We start from the raw sequence: 16,024 nt of genomic DNA on the forward strand, positions 1-16,024 counted from the left end.
AGATAAGATGCCTCTCATCTTGTGGTCTCCCCTTAGCCTCTACTGCCCTATCTCCCAGGAGCCCACATACCCCCATTACCTGCCTGGGTAGGTGAACCTTTGATTTGTCCTGACAGGAAAGATCCTACCTACAAAACGAAACATAATAATTAATCTGTGTGGGGAAGAAAAAAAAATAACCTAAAGGAGTAACATAAAGTAGAATATTGGTTGGTTCTCATTGCAATCCTAGTAATTGGCTTTATCCCTAAAATATAACTATGTTAGTATAAAACATGAGATTGGTAGCTAGTATAAGCCTTAAAGATAACCTTTCAAACTCACAGTGGAACAAAATTGTGAAGAACCATTTTTATTACTGGGATGTTTGATGGAAGAGACAAGAAAAGGACTGAGGAAAGAGAAGAGTGAGTCTTCAGCCAAGAAAGACACTCAGTTTTTCTGACTTAAGCCATGAATGTCTATGTAGAACAGTGAGCCATTGCAGGCTCTACACAGTATATTAACAGGAATTCTCAAGCATTTATTTTCCAGTTCCTACATTTTGTGATTTGGTAGATTTGAAGTTAGAAACAAAAGGAAGAGTAGGGTGAACAATAAAAATAAACTCGGGGCTCCTGCGTGGCTCAGTCAGTTAAGCACCAACTCTTGATTTCAGCTCAGGTCATGATCTCGGGGTGGTGAGATGGAGCTCTGTGTAGGGCTCTGTGCTCAGCAAGGAGTCTGCTTCCCTCCTCTTCCTCAGCCCCTCCCCCATGCTTGCTCTCTCAAAAAATAAATAAAAATAAATCTTAAAAAAAAAAACTATGAGTAATATATACTTGAAAAACAGTGTCTTATCACTTTTAGGATTGAACATTGGACAGTTGCAGGGAGGCCATGAGCTTCTAGAGATGACTAGATTTAACTGTATACCAGGAAAGGAAAGAGAAAGGGACCATTCATTCTCCACTGGATAGAAATAAGATCATTGGGTAATGCACTCAGAATAAACACAAAAATATGCTCTTTTTACATATTATTGTGATAACCTCCATAATTTATTATGGGGATCATGGTTATGATGGGTTGGGAAAGTATGGACTAGGAGGGAAAACTTTTCTTATACTACTGTGTGAAGTGTGGTTCTGTTGGTGGAGGTATCTGTGTATCATACAAGAGCTGCCTTGTGTGAATTGCTTGGGATATCACATCAGCTACACAAATGACACACAGGAAAGGAGGCATCACAAAATGAAACCATAAGTGGAGGTCAAAAGATATTTTGAGTTCCAATTTTGCCACTAACATGACATATGGCTTTATATAAGTAGCCACATCATGGTTCTTCCATGTAGGAATGTTACACATCATAACAATTTGTAAGAACAGAAGAAACAAATGTCTCTTTCAGAAGCACTCCAAAAAGAAAGACCGACAAAACAAACAAAAATAGTCTTAATTCTAGAATTATACAATTATAAAAACTCAGCTAGTAGAAGATGTTTAGGGAAGATATATATGTGTGAGTATGTGTATGTTTATACACATGCATGGAACTCTAAAGCACATTATTTGGAATGGATGATGGGAAAGATGAAGGACAGAAAATTTAGTTATCACATTAGAAGGCTTTCTCCGTGATTTTATTCATTTTTTTAATCACTATTGTTTTATAGACAGCACATGCCAGGGAGGAGGGGCGGAGGGAGAGAGAGAATTCTATGCAGGTTCCATGGTCAGCGAACAGAACCCAATGTGGGACTTGATCTCATGACCTGAGATCATAACCTGAGCTGAAATCAAGGGACAGATGCTTAACCAACTGAGCCACCAAGGCACCCCTGATTTTATTCATTTTAGAACAGATTCAATAGTTTTTTTATTTTCTTTTTCAGTATTATGATTATATAGTAGTAGCATTAGTATTTTCAAGGAAGTAGAGTGAGTAGGTAGTTTAGAACGCAACTATATTCATTTTCAAAAGGCAGAGTACTTCTAGTTTTTACACAGTTGACCTAAAGCCTCATTTTTAATGGTGTGTTCATACTTGTCTTTTCCACATGCATAGGTTAGGCCCTATTGTAAGTCAAATACCAAATTGCAAAGTACATATCATAAAATTTCAAAACATAATAGGCACTGTGATACAGTTTTCACTTTCAAATTGATTCTTTTGGAAAGTAACCAAGGCAGGAACAACCTTGTTGTCTTAAGGTATAATTCACATGAGTTAAAAAAATGAATAGAGCCCACTGTTTTATTAACTTCCACTAGATACCTTTAAACATGATGAAAGGCTCTTACACATGAGTTCAAGTCTCAGGCAGTTTTGCATTGAAAGAGTAATTTATTTTTCATTATTCACTTACTAAAACAAATGCATTTGCAACACAGAGGAGTTATGGATAGACTCTGCTACAGTATCAGTGAGATGGCTATTTCCCAGACATTCCAATCATTAAAAAAATCTACATTTCTTTGTTCTGAGCATGATAATGGAAACTTGATGCCAATTTTTCCAGCTGAAATCTGCAAGTAGCAGCTTAGATGAGAAACTTGAAAGTAAATTTTCAAAGGTAGTACTGAACCAGACAGCAAAGAGCCCTATAACCCAAACAGTAGTTTATCTTTAGACACATTTTACATTTATCCTGGTATATGCTCTCTGCCGGACTCTGAGTCTAATGACCAGGAACATTGAATATTTGAAAATATACATGGAAAACAGTCTTTTAAACAATTACCATGTCTTTTATGAGTGTTAAAGCTCCAGAGCAACAGACCAGGTATATGGAAGTTTCCAGACTGGGCAGGCAGGTCTTACTCAGTGGGATTGATGGAGAAATTTATAATGCTACTGAGAGTTACTTGGAGAAGTGTCCTGCCTCTCCACCTTAACTTCTATCTTTACATTGTATATTCTCCTTTTATTATGGAGGCAACTTCTTATAGAAAGGACGCACAAAAGTGAATCTGGCCGTATCAGTCCTGTTTTATCTTGCTGTTTGACTCGAGGCCTGTTTCTCAATGTTCCACATCTCTGAATTTTCATATTAAGAACTTTGCCTCAAGTCAGTTGGGAGAATTAGATGATCAGATGCAGATAAATAATCTAGAACAGTGTGGCATTGAGTAGGCAGTCATTGAATATTGGCCTCTGCCATCCACAGGCACCTCTCTGCTTTGAAATTTCCAGAAGGTAGCACAGTGTTTCTACCATGGTCTTTCTATAGGAAAGCATGGTTCCTTGCCTTACATGTTCAGCTCTGTTAGTAGACTTATTCTTTTCTGTTAGATCCATGTGATAACATGCAAGGATGCAATAAAGGATCATTTGTGAAAGCATATTGAATACATCTAAGCAGAAATTTTATTCCAGCAGGGTTTCAGAAGGTAAGTGACAAACATACCCTTTGAGTCAAATAGAGGCTTTGATAGGAAGAGAAACTAAGATTAGAGGGGAAAACCTGAGGTGTAGCACCTGACCCCAAATAGGGGAAAAAAATTTGGGTAGTGATAGATAAAATTGTCCTACTTTGACATCTAGTCCTCACGTCTTAAGAATTCACAGAAAGAGTAGAATGGTGGCTGTCAGGGACCAGGGGTGAGAGAAATGGGGCGATGTTGGGCAAAGGGTACAAACTTCCAGTTACAAGATAAATTAAGTTCTTAGGATCTAAATATACAGCATGGTGACTATAGTTAACAATACTATATCATACACTTGGAAGTTACTAAGAGAGTACATCTTAAATGTTCTCAACACACACACAGAAAGTGGTAATTATGTGATGGGATGGAGTTGTTAGCTAACCTTATTTGGTGATCATTCCCTGATATATGTGTATCAAAGTATCAAATCATCACCTTCTACACTTTAAGCTTACACAATGTTATGTATCAATTACGTCTCAATAAAGCCATTCAGAAAAAGAATTCACAGTTGGATTAGTCCTTATAAGATTATCCAAATTAAAAATACTTAGAGAATTAATAAGATGTATGAGCATTTTGTGAGAAGCAAAACTTACTAAAACTCTTTATAAATACCTGCCTGTAATATTGCTTTACCAAATACCATGGACACATAAATTCCCAGTTGATTGCGCAAAGAACCTGGACACAATGTGTATAGATAGGATAAAGAATCAACAATCTTAATACCCTACATATATGGAGTTGAAGAGAACCTATTGGACTTTCTCATAATATCACCATGTACATCTTAATTTTCATAGTTCCAGTATAAGGAGGTCTTATTTTACCCCCATTTAATGGATAAAGCCCTTAAGACTCAGAGAATTTCAGTATTTTTTTCTAGTTTTATTGAGAAATAATTGCTATACATCAATGTATATGTTTTAGGTGGATAGCCCGATGGTATACAATTTACATATATTTTGAAATGGTTACCACAATAGATTTAGTTAACATCCATCATCCCCTAGAGATACAGTAAAAAGAAAATAAAAATTCTCTTTGTTATAAGAAAGAATTCCTAGAATCAACTCTCTTAACAGCTACCCTATGTATCATACAGCTGTATTAACTATAATCATCATGCTGTATGTTACATTCCTATTACTCATTTACCTTATAACTGGAAGTTTGTACCTTTTGACCACTTTCCTCCAAATTTTAGTATTTTTGTCAATCCAACTAAGTAGAGAAGACTGGAATTGAAATAATCTCTCTATAGTTTACTGTTCTTTGAATTTAGTATATAAACAAAAATCTAATTTTTTAAAAATTTAACATTATCGTTCATTGTCCTCTGTGATAGTCCCAGTATCCACTTCATGTTCACAAAGTATACTATAACCCATCATGCATGAGAGGAGGAGACTAAAGCCATGCCCTGGGGTCTAACCCTAGCTTGATCACAGCCAATGTGGTCTGGATTTTTATACAATGCATAAGAGAAAAGGTGAGAAAAGATAAATAGCTCCCCCTGTTGAAAGCTTCACTTACAAGCCTTTGCATTCCTTATGCCCACTGCTATATCCCAACACACTACTTGAGTGCCTACACGTGATTATTTTTTTCCCTGTATTTAGTATCTTCCATTTTCTGTTAAAGGAGTCATCCTCCAATAGTCACTAAAACATCATGTGGAGTTTTCCCTGTTCTTTCTACACTGTTATTAAGAAAAAAAGTCCTGCTTCATTTCACTAGAATTTTATCACATCTTTATTATAGAACTTTGTACACTGTAATCTGATTGCTTAGGTATTTTTGTGTCTGCTTTCATATTCTATTCAAATCGACTTGGGAAATAATTCTGCAACACATAATACTACTTCTAAGATATAATTTCATTGATATGGGAAAACAATCATGATATAGAAAGCTTACATAATTCAAATCAGAAGCAGGCCAGAGAAAACACAGCAAAATATTACATTAAAACCACTGAATAGTGGAATTTGGGGGACATTTTTCTTTTTGCTTATTGCTTTTCCAATTTTTCAACACTAATTATATTATTTGCATACTAAAAGTGACAGATAGTTGAGATGTTTACATATTTTAGTTACTGATCAAATTCTGTATGAAAAACCACAGTCTGCTTTAACTCATTAACTCAAATAATAAGGAATAAAGAGAATCTTTGACACAATGTGAGGAGAGTAAAGAATAGAAACTAATGTCTAGGTAAGAAAAAATTAGACCTTGCAAAAAGGTCAAAGAATAACTGAGATTTTGAATAACTGAGATTATTCAACTAGAGAGAAATTACCATTGACTAATTATATAAAAGATAAACACATATAATTTATGATGACTAACTTGTCTATCTCTATGAGACTAAATTTTAAAAAAAGGAAGGAAAGAAAGGAAAGGAAGAAAGAAAAGAAAAGGAAAGGAAAGGAAGGAAAAGAAAAAAGAAGAGACAAGACTGAAACTCAGCAAAACGGATTGAAACAATATATAAGGAAGACTTTCCTGACAGTAAAAACTCTTAAGTACTATACCAGATTACTAATGGAATAAGGAAATATTTATTAAGGCCTTATAAAACCAGTCTGGAATAATTTTCAATTTGGCATATGTGCAGACAGGGGGATACTTAAGTTGACTTTTAAAGGTCCTCTGCAGTGCTTTGCTTTTATAGTATGATGGATCTTATAAGAATAACACCTATTTCTCATATGACACTAAGTGATTCATTCAAGACTTTCCAGAAGCCAAAAAACCCTATCCCCAGTCCTCTACTGACATGTAGTTTTTATTTTCTAAATCTCTAAGGTGGAAAATAGATTTTTAAAATGTAGGCACTGGGATTTTAACAATCTCTTAAAGCTTTTACATTTTGAATTCCAAACTCAGATCAAATTCATTTTATGCTCTACTAGATGCATATCATCTCTGAAGAGTAATTTTTAGTCTTTACAATCTAACCTTTCCTCTTCCTGTCTTCCACTTTGACTCCCCTACTGGCAAGACCAGTTTTAGTCCAAGATGCATTTTAGACCCTGGTTTCTTATTCATTTAGACTATGACATAAAATGTACTGTCATTTGTTGAAAAGGAAATTGAGAAGATGAGTAATGAGATGTCAAGAAGATCTCATATTTACTTCACACTATCCATATTGTTTGTTATTCTTCCTTATGATTGAATAATATCCAAGACTGAAATGTTGATACTATTTCCCCAAGTTTAATTAACATTGCCTTGATTGACTAATGTACAATTTCATTTTTCCTCATAATATGATTTCTTCTCTAAGAAAACATCTCTCAAAAGGCTTAAGAGCCCTTACTCTCCCATTGCTCAATAATAATATCCTTTTATTAACTGCCTTTGTGGTTTTAGGATCCCAGGAATGTAAACACATGGGGAAAAAAACAATTTTAAAAATGGATAAACATTGGAGTGCCTGGGTGGCTCAGTCATTAAGCATCTGCCTTCAGGTCAGATCATGATCCCAGAGTCCTGGGATCAAGCCCCACGTAGGGCTCCCTGCTCAGCAGGAGGTCTGCTTCTCCCTCTCCCATTCCCTCTGCTTGTGTTCCCTCTCTCTCTGTCTCTCTCTGTCAAATAAATAAAATCTTTTTAAAAAATTTAAAAAATGGATAAACACTCTAACTTCTTTTTGGAAAAAATTTTTTACATCTCTTAATCTACCCAAATTTAGAGTAGATACAGTACTATCTTTAACCCCTTGGTAGATTACATTTTTAAAAAAGAAAAAGTGCTTAGCCACTTTTTTTCAAGGTGGAATAAGAATAAAGACAGAAGGACTTTTTTCCTAAAAGTTAATTCCAAAATCATTATTTTAATGGAAACCATTCATTCATTCATAGTCTTTATTCTTTTAAGAAAAATATAGCAGGTATTAGATATGCCTTTTTACCTTTATCATATCTAATTATTTTCCATATTTACAAACCATATGCAGGAAATCATTTGACCAGACTAGCAATCATTAGAGTCCTGATTATTTCTTGAATTAAAAGGATTAGGCACTGTGCTAAGAAGTGAGGATACACCAATAAAGAGATCGTCAAGGAGGTACAAAAAAGATACACAGACAAGGAAATAGGAAACCAGTTGACCCTTGAACTACACGGGTTTGAACTGTGAGGGTCCACTTACATACAGATTTTTTAACAGTACCATAAATATATTTTTTCTTCCTCGTGATCTTTTCTTTTTTTTTAAATAGACATATAGTTGACACACAATGTTACATCAGCTTCAGGTGTACAACATAGTGATTCAAAAAGACTATACATTATGCTATGCTCATCACAAGTGTAGTTATCATCTGTTACAATATCATTGCTTATTCCCTATGCTGTATGTTTCATCCCATGACTTATTCATTCCATAACTGGAAGTCTGCATCGCCCACTCCCCTTCACCAATTTTGCCCATCTCCCCACCATCCTTCTTTCTGGCAACCATCAAATTGTTCTCTGTATTAAATGGGTCTGTTTCTGCTTTTGTTTTTTTGTTTCACTTTTTAGATTCCATATATAAGTGAAATCATATGGGGTTTGTCTTTCTCTGACTTATTTCACTTAGCTTAACACCCTTTAGATTAATCTTTCTTAATTTTTTTTAAAGATTTTATTTATTTGAGAGAGAGTGCACATGAGTAGGGGGAGTGGAGGGGAAGGAGAGGGAGAAGCAGACTCCCTGCTGAGCAGGGAGCCCAACAGGGGGCTCTATCCCAGGACCCCGAGATCATGACCTGAGCCAAAGGCAGATGCTTAACCAGCTGAGCCACCCAGGTGCCCCTCATGATTTTCTTAATAACATTTTATTTTCTCTACTTACTTTATTATAAGAATACAGTATATAATACATATAAAAATGTGTGTTAATCAACTAAGTTTATGTCCTCAGTAAGATTTCTGGTCAATATAGTTGGGTATTACTAGTTACGTTTTTGAGGAGTCAAAAGTTACATGCAAATGTTCCACTATGTGGGGATCAGCATTCCTAACCCCGCCTGTTGTTCGAGGACCAACTATATAATGTAATATGTTAAGGTCAGGGTACAGTATGGCTCTATGAAGCATCCAAGAGCCTATATATAGGAAATGTTCTTGCAGAAAATAAAAGTATACTGAAACCTGAAAAATGAGTAAGAGCCAACAATGCAAAAAAGGCAAAGGGAAGTGGAAAGCAGGAGAGTGAAGCTCCACAGACAGAGCAAGAGTGGAAGGAAGACTGCAGGTGGCTGTGTGTGAATTCCCAAAACCACCCCGGACCAGCACCATGGGTAGCACTTGGGAAGAACAAGTAAAGTATGCAAATTCTGCAGCCCCATCCCAGATCAAATGAATCAGAACCTTTCTGTTTAGAGTCCATCAATCTGTGTTTTAACCACCAATCACTCCATGTCATTCTAATGCCAGCTAAAGTGTGAAAAACACTGCGTAAGAGGAAGTGAAATTCAATTGGCAAGATTATATGGAATACTCAAAAGTGGATTCAGATTAGCCTTGCAAAACTGAGTGATAAGAACCAAAAAAATTAAGACCTTATCACATCAGGACAATGATGACCCACAGCCATTCATTCCCATCACTTCCTTGGAGGAGCTGGCCCTGACTACTCTAAATAAAGCAGCCCATTAGCCACTTTTTCCCACAAATCAAGTTTTACTTGTGTCACAGAACTCATCACTACCTTATACTTTCTTATTGCTTTGCTTTTGTTTGTTTGGGCCTGTCTCCTTTCACTGAGATGTAAGGTCCCTGGGGACAGAGCCCTTGCCCGTCTTCTTTTATACTGCATTTCCAGTGTTTAAGAATATTGTTTGGTATATAGTAGATACTCAATAAATGTTGAATGAATGGATCAATGTATAAGTCAGTAGTGTTGTAGAGGTGGAAAGAAAGACTCAGGTCCTGATCTCATGGAGCTTATTTGCTGGTTTACATGACTAAATTTGCATTTAGAAAGCATTTAGATTGCTTTGGGATAACTGGGGCAAAAAGGGAGATAGGAAAACTAATTCCAATGCTGTTGCTACCATCAATGTCCGAGGTAGTGGTGACCTCTACTACAGAAATGCCAATGGGGGTGGAAAGAAATAGATAAAGTTATAACACATTTAGGAAGTGGAATCAGGAGTCTTCTGTGATTGATAAAATGTGAAAAGAAGGAGTCAAGGGATGAAGGGGTGAATTCCAGCTTAAGCCACTGAAAGACAGAGACACTTTGTAGAGAAAGGAACAGAGAGAAGAAAAGGCAAGCAGGGTTGCAAATATCGTATGGGGCATAGAGACGCTAAAAAAATATTTATTTTTTTACTTGAAATTCACATTTAACTAGATGTCCTGTATTTTTATTTGATAATAAAATACAGCACAAAATCAAATAAAAGCTTGGTGAAATGACATGTACTAATCAACCCAAATTCCTTGTTAGACAAATCTAAATGATAAACCGAACACTGAAAATACTGAATTCAGGTTACTCAATGATTTCATTCACTAACAAAAAAGACACTGTGTTGCCTTAAGTTCCCAAGAAGTGTGCACTTGTGTATCTTTTACATAGGAAACTAGGGATACCTAGGGAATTATTTTTGTTACTTAATATTTTAAAATAATTACTTCTATGTACATGGAAGGTAGATGAAGAAGGGATTGAAAGATTCTGCCAAGCACCCTATTGTCTAAGTTTAGATATTGCTAAACAAGATTCCACCACTTGAATATCCTCCCTCAAGAAATGGGTTTTTGTTACTGTTCTTAGGAGGAAGACCATCTAGGCAGAAGAAACAGATTGATGCTATTGTGGTTATGGTTATATAAACCTTTATATTCATTTAATAGTTTACAATGTTGAAAACATTTTCCCGTTAATTTGACTTTATTTAGGGCTTCCAGTAACTCGGGGCGGGGGGGTCATAGGGATTTATCTCCATTTGAATAGATGAGGTACATGAGATTCTTTGAGATTTGATTGTCTTTCTTGAGATCACATCTCCAGAAAGTGGAAGAGATAACACTCACCCAGCACTTCCCGCACTAAGTTCAGAATTTGGGGTGCCTAGGTGGTTCAGTCTATTAAGCATCAGACTCTTGATTTCGGGAAAGGTCATGATCTCATGGTGGTGGGATTGAGCCCCGCTTCAGGCTCTGTGTTGGGCGTGAAGCCTGCTTAAGGTTCTTTCTCTCTCTCTCCTCCTCTGCTTCTTACCAGCCCCCTCTAAAAACAAACTTAAAAAAAAATAAGTTCAGAATTCAATTTCAAGGCAAGGTTAAAGGAGGGGAAGTAACATAAATCTAACAATATGTGTACCCACAGAGATGTGCTTTCCCAGTGCAATCAGATGGCTGTCTGAATGAGTCCATGCATCCAGAGACTTGTGCAGCAAGGTGGCTATGGTGAAAAGCCTTCACAGAATCGCCTCTCAGACACTGCAGAGGTGATACTCAGGGTACAAGTACTTTTTCTTTACCAGTAGCTGAGTGATGGTGGGACACCATTAACTTAGCAGACTAACCAGTAGTAGTTGCTAACCTCAACATCTGAAGCAAAGAGTTAAAGCCAGTAGAAGCTGCCATTGCTCCAAGCTGACGAGGACAGGACAGTGGCCAGAAATGATCATTAAAGGAGTCAGCACAAGCTGGAGAAGCTGAGGAACACTGTTGGAAAACCCCTTGTAGGCAGAAGGTACAATGAGAGAGATGCAGTTGCAGGTAAAGGAAGCCTAACTGTCAACCATCACTGCCTTATTGACCATTCCAGTGAGAGTGACAGTTTTAAGGAGGAAAAAAATCGTCTTCTCTTTTTTATCAGAGTGAAAGTGGACGTCATCAGTCTATTGCTATGTCCCTCATTAAGGAGTGAGAGTGAAAATTACCCACTCTGCAGTGAGGTCGTTTTGAGGACCTGTATTTCCAGCAGAGAGATCATGAAAGTTCACAACCCAGGTGTACAGGAAACAGGGACAGAGGCTGACAGCATGTAGGCCCTCAAAATACACTTCCGCAGGCTCTGAGACCTTAGACTCTGTTTCCTCCAGTAATAAATTGAGGGGGTAGGTTGGACGAGGTTGTTTTTAAATATTTTGAAAAGCCTGAAAGGTTCTGTAGGTGCTCCAACAGTCAATTTCCAGGCACGAGTTGAGGCGAGTGCGTACAGGTCCAAGCCTGCCTCTTCTTCTTAAATTAGATCAGCTCTTCTATATCCACATAGGGATTTGGCATATGAGTTTGTTTGAAGTTTATTTCCTGTGGCTTTATAAAATTGAAAAATATCTAGACTACGTCATCTCAAACTTTTCTTCTAACTTGAGAATCTGCATTCCCCGGCAGATAGGTTATTCTGGTCTGTTTCCAAAAGTCCCGAAGTTCAGAATGCCAGCACATTCTACTGCGATTCATCCTTTCCCCTCTTCACTGCTTTGCCTCACCTCCCACTCTCTTTTTCTTCCCACTCCCACCCCCAGGTTTTCCCAGTGACTGTAAATTCTATCATTATTTCTTGATTTCTCATTTGCCTGGCATTTGCCTGCCATTCCCAAATCAACCTCAGGTTTGTAGGGAAGGCTCCAGCTGGAAAAATAAGCTTCCTGTTCAGGCCAATGCTGTTTCTAACCTGCTGCTGTTGTTAAGAAACTCCCTTCAGGGATTTCTTTACTTCCTATTGCTTTGCCTTTTCTGCTATAAACCTCACAAATATTAATCTCTCCTGGTCCCCATTTTCCCTTACTGCCTAACTTTTTTTTTTTTTTTTTAGTCTAAAATGCCTGCCAGTACTTTTCACACTTCATCATGTCTCCAGGAATACTGGCCCTAGGTCAGAGCCAGAGGCTGCAACTTGACAAACTGTGTTGCAAGGGGGCTTTCCCTCCATTCTGTCGGCAGCTGTCATCTTCTCTCGAGCCCCCAAACTGCAAATCAGCCAGCGTCGGCAGGGGATCCTGGGATTCTGTAATTCCTACTCATTAAACAAAAAAGAGGAAGGTTGTAGTTTCTCCCCTCCCCTGATTTCTAGGAAAATAATTAGCCCACAAATCTATATTCTCTACTGTTTTCTCTTGATGAGATTCTGATTTGTAGAATCAGAAATCACACGAGAGGAGCTGAAAAGACTATTTCTTGGAGAAAAATTATTTACAAGTAACATTTTGACTATAAGAATTGTATATTATCTTTTAACGGAAAACATACCTACACCAATATTGTTGAGTTTTTAAATTTTCCTTTGGGTGACTGTAGTAACTGTGATGACTCCAGGGCTGAGAGAAGTGTGGGCTCTCTTTATTTAGAAGAAAAGCAATCTAAATTGATGTGGCAAATTGTCAAGCCAAAAAATAAATTAAAAGCACAATTTTCTATATTCTAGACACTATGTTCTATTAGCATCCAGTTTAAAACCATGCTGAGACCATTGATATTTAGGGATTGCACTTTGTTTTACAAACTCATGTGGAATAAACATTAGAAATTGCTGAAATTCAAATATGATCAGCATTCCCTTTCATTTTTGAGTAAAAAGAGAAATGGTGTTTAGTTCAAAGTCTGTAACAGCCAGCCCTAAGTGGTTATTCTAAGTGTTCTGTTTTTCTAGAACTTTTGCCATAATCAGTCATTCTTAAAATAAGTTTGCCATAAGTTTTTACAATGAGACTTTTACATATTCTCATCTCACTGGAGTGGTGGGGGGTGGGAGGGATGGGGTGGCTGGGTGATAGACATTGGGGAGGGTATGTGCTATGGTGATCTCTGTGAATTGTGTAAGACTGTTGAATCACAGACCTGCACCTCAGAAACAAATAATACATGTTAAAAAAAAAAAAGAAGAAGATAGTAGGAAGGGAAAAATGAAGGTGGGGAAATCGGAGGGGGACACGAACCATGAGAGACGATGGACTCTGAGAAACAAACTGAGGGTTCTAGAGGGGAGGGGGGTAGGAGGATGGGTTAGCCTGGTGATGGGTATTAAAGAGGGCACGTTCTGCGTGGAGCACTGGTGTTATATGCAAACAACGAATCATGGAACACTACATCAAACACTAATGATGTATGGTGATTAACACAACATAATAAAATAAAATTAAAAAATAAAAAATAAAAATCTATTGAGTTACTACTGTGAGCTAGGAAATGTACTAGGTACTTGGGATGCAAGAGAGAATAATATTGACATCATCATACACTCATGAATTATTAAGATATTAAATGAGTAATTACAAAAAAATTCCTCTAAGTTAAATTGTCTGGATTTTAAAATTTCTCTATCTACTGTTTGGGAAAGAAAAAAATAAAATGAAGTTGTGTTTATTAGCTTTCATTCATGAGTTGGAAAGGAAATTACTTCTATAGTTTGAATGATGGTCTACGCCATATCTAAAACTGAAGATATATCTAGGCCTTCAAATCCTAAAAGTTATATATAAAATCTAGACTTGTAAGTCATATATAAAGCATGAACAGTTAAATATTTTCTTAATATTATTTTTGCTTTTATCTGGATATAATTTAGGATGAGACAAGTCTTCTATAAAACAAAACATCAGTCAAAAATTGCACACTGCTCCCCATTTCAACTGATGCATGGAGAAAATGTGTGTAACCTTCAATGAAACACAATGGAAAGTCAATGGAAAATTAAATGAAAATTTGAACACTTTTGTTCAAATTTTGGACATGGAAATGGAAAGAAAGATAGGTAAAATTCTAACAGACAAAAGAAAATGCAGTCAGTGTGCTTTGTATACTAAAGATACACTGTACCTGTGTAACTAAGACTCTAAAATTAGGATTTGTTTCCTTGGCTCTGTTTTATAAACTGAGTGATGGTAAATCTATTAGCATCTGTTGGCTTAATTTTGGAGATAATAATGATATCCACCTCATAATGTTATAAAGATTAAATATGAATGTATAAATGAGAGAAGTGTTTAAACCATAAACTGTCATAGTTATTTTTGGTACTTTTACCCTCATCACATAATCAGATTGCCATCAGAATTCCATGACCCAAAAATTATCCAGCTAGCAAATGGCCAAGAATGCTTAGGTTACTATCCTTCATCTCTCATAACTCACATCAGGGTAAGTGATTATCATCTCTATTGACCACTACTTTCTGAGGGCAGGTGACAAATCTTTCTGGCACATGGTAGGATTCTCATAATCAAGTTCATGCTTGCAAAAACTGTAAGCCATTAACAAATGTATGAGTGAAGGATGCATCTCTATGTCCACTCACCACTTTGAGGGACTTTGATTAGATAGCCAATTGATTCTTAATGTTAGACCCTTTTTAGGGAGAGAGTTGTTTTATAAAACTATCCAAAGTGCTCTAAATAAAAAGCAGAGCGGTTTGGAAATTTAAATAAAGGCTAAAACACTATCAATTTAACCCACTGTGTCTAAGCTTGTCCAGGATCATACCTGGTTGTGAGAGCTCAGTTTAAAAAAAAAAAGCATATCATCTGGTTTCATGAGTCTGAAAACAGGAGAGATTTATGAATACACCTATATATATTATTTTTACAATATCATATTTGGGAAGACTGGATGTCTAACCCAATACTTCTTACTTTCTGGGTTCCTCAGAGCTGTGATAAGCATTGGATGCTTACCAAGCTTTTTTACTATTCTGTGACTTTTGAAGCTCCTTTGATCTGTGTCACTAACAATAACTAACATTTTATATATCTAGAACACTGGCATGAACATGAAATTTTCAGACTTATAAAATGAAAAGTTCAACAAGTTGAACCCTGAACTATCAGAGAGTCTGCTTAGGCTTGATATCAAGAACGTCTTCCAGGAAGGCAATGAAGCCTCGTATGGGTAGTGTAATCTTGTGACACAAACTGAGATTTGTTGACATACACTTTAGAGTACACTCTTCCTTCTTATTTTTTTAAAGATTTATTTATTTTAGAGATAAAGAGAGAGAGACTTGGGGGAGGAGCAGAGGGAGAGGGAGAGAAAATCCTCAAGCAGACTCCCCCACCCCACCCCCTGAGCTCAGAGCCCCACACATGGCTCAATCCCAGGACCCTGAGATTATGACCCGAGCTGAAGTTAAGAGCTGGCCATTCAACCAACTGGGCCACCCAGAAGCCCCTATAGTATTCTTTCTTTTTGTCACAATTCTCAGGTTAACTGCATACCAGCTGTGGGGGAAGCAGAATAAAATGTAAGTAGTTTTCTTAAAAAGATTCCCTCTTATATAATGGAGGTTAGGTCTATGGAATATAATGCTAATGTTAAGACAGAAATAATTATTGAGCAACAAATGCCAAAACATGTATATGCAGTGCAATGTATATGCATATACTTGTGGATAGGTGACAAGAATAGTTTAAATGATGCAGTAATAAAGAGTGAACTATGAAAATATTAATAAAGACAATTAAGGGGCACCTGGGTGACTCAGTCAGTTAAGCTACTGCCTTCAGCTCAGGTCATGGTCCTCGAGTCCTGGGATTGAGCCCTGCATCGGGCTCCCTGCTCCACGGGAAGCCTGTTTCTCCCTCTCCCACTCCCCCTGCTGTGTTCCTTCTATTGCTGACTCTCTCTCTGTCAAATAAATAAATAAAATCTTT

The sequence above is a fragment of the Eumetopias jubatus genome, unplaced genomic scaffold, assembly GCF_037043125.1.
Source record: "Eumetopias jubatus isolate StellerSeaLion01/CBP00866 unplaced genomic scaffold, mEumJub1_p1.0 scaffold_13, whole genome shotgun sequence".
Classification (NCBI taxonomy): domain Eukaryota; kingdom Metazoa; phylum Chordata; class Mammalia; order Carnivora; family Otariidae; genus Eumetopias; species Eumetopias jubatus.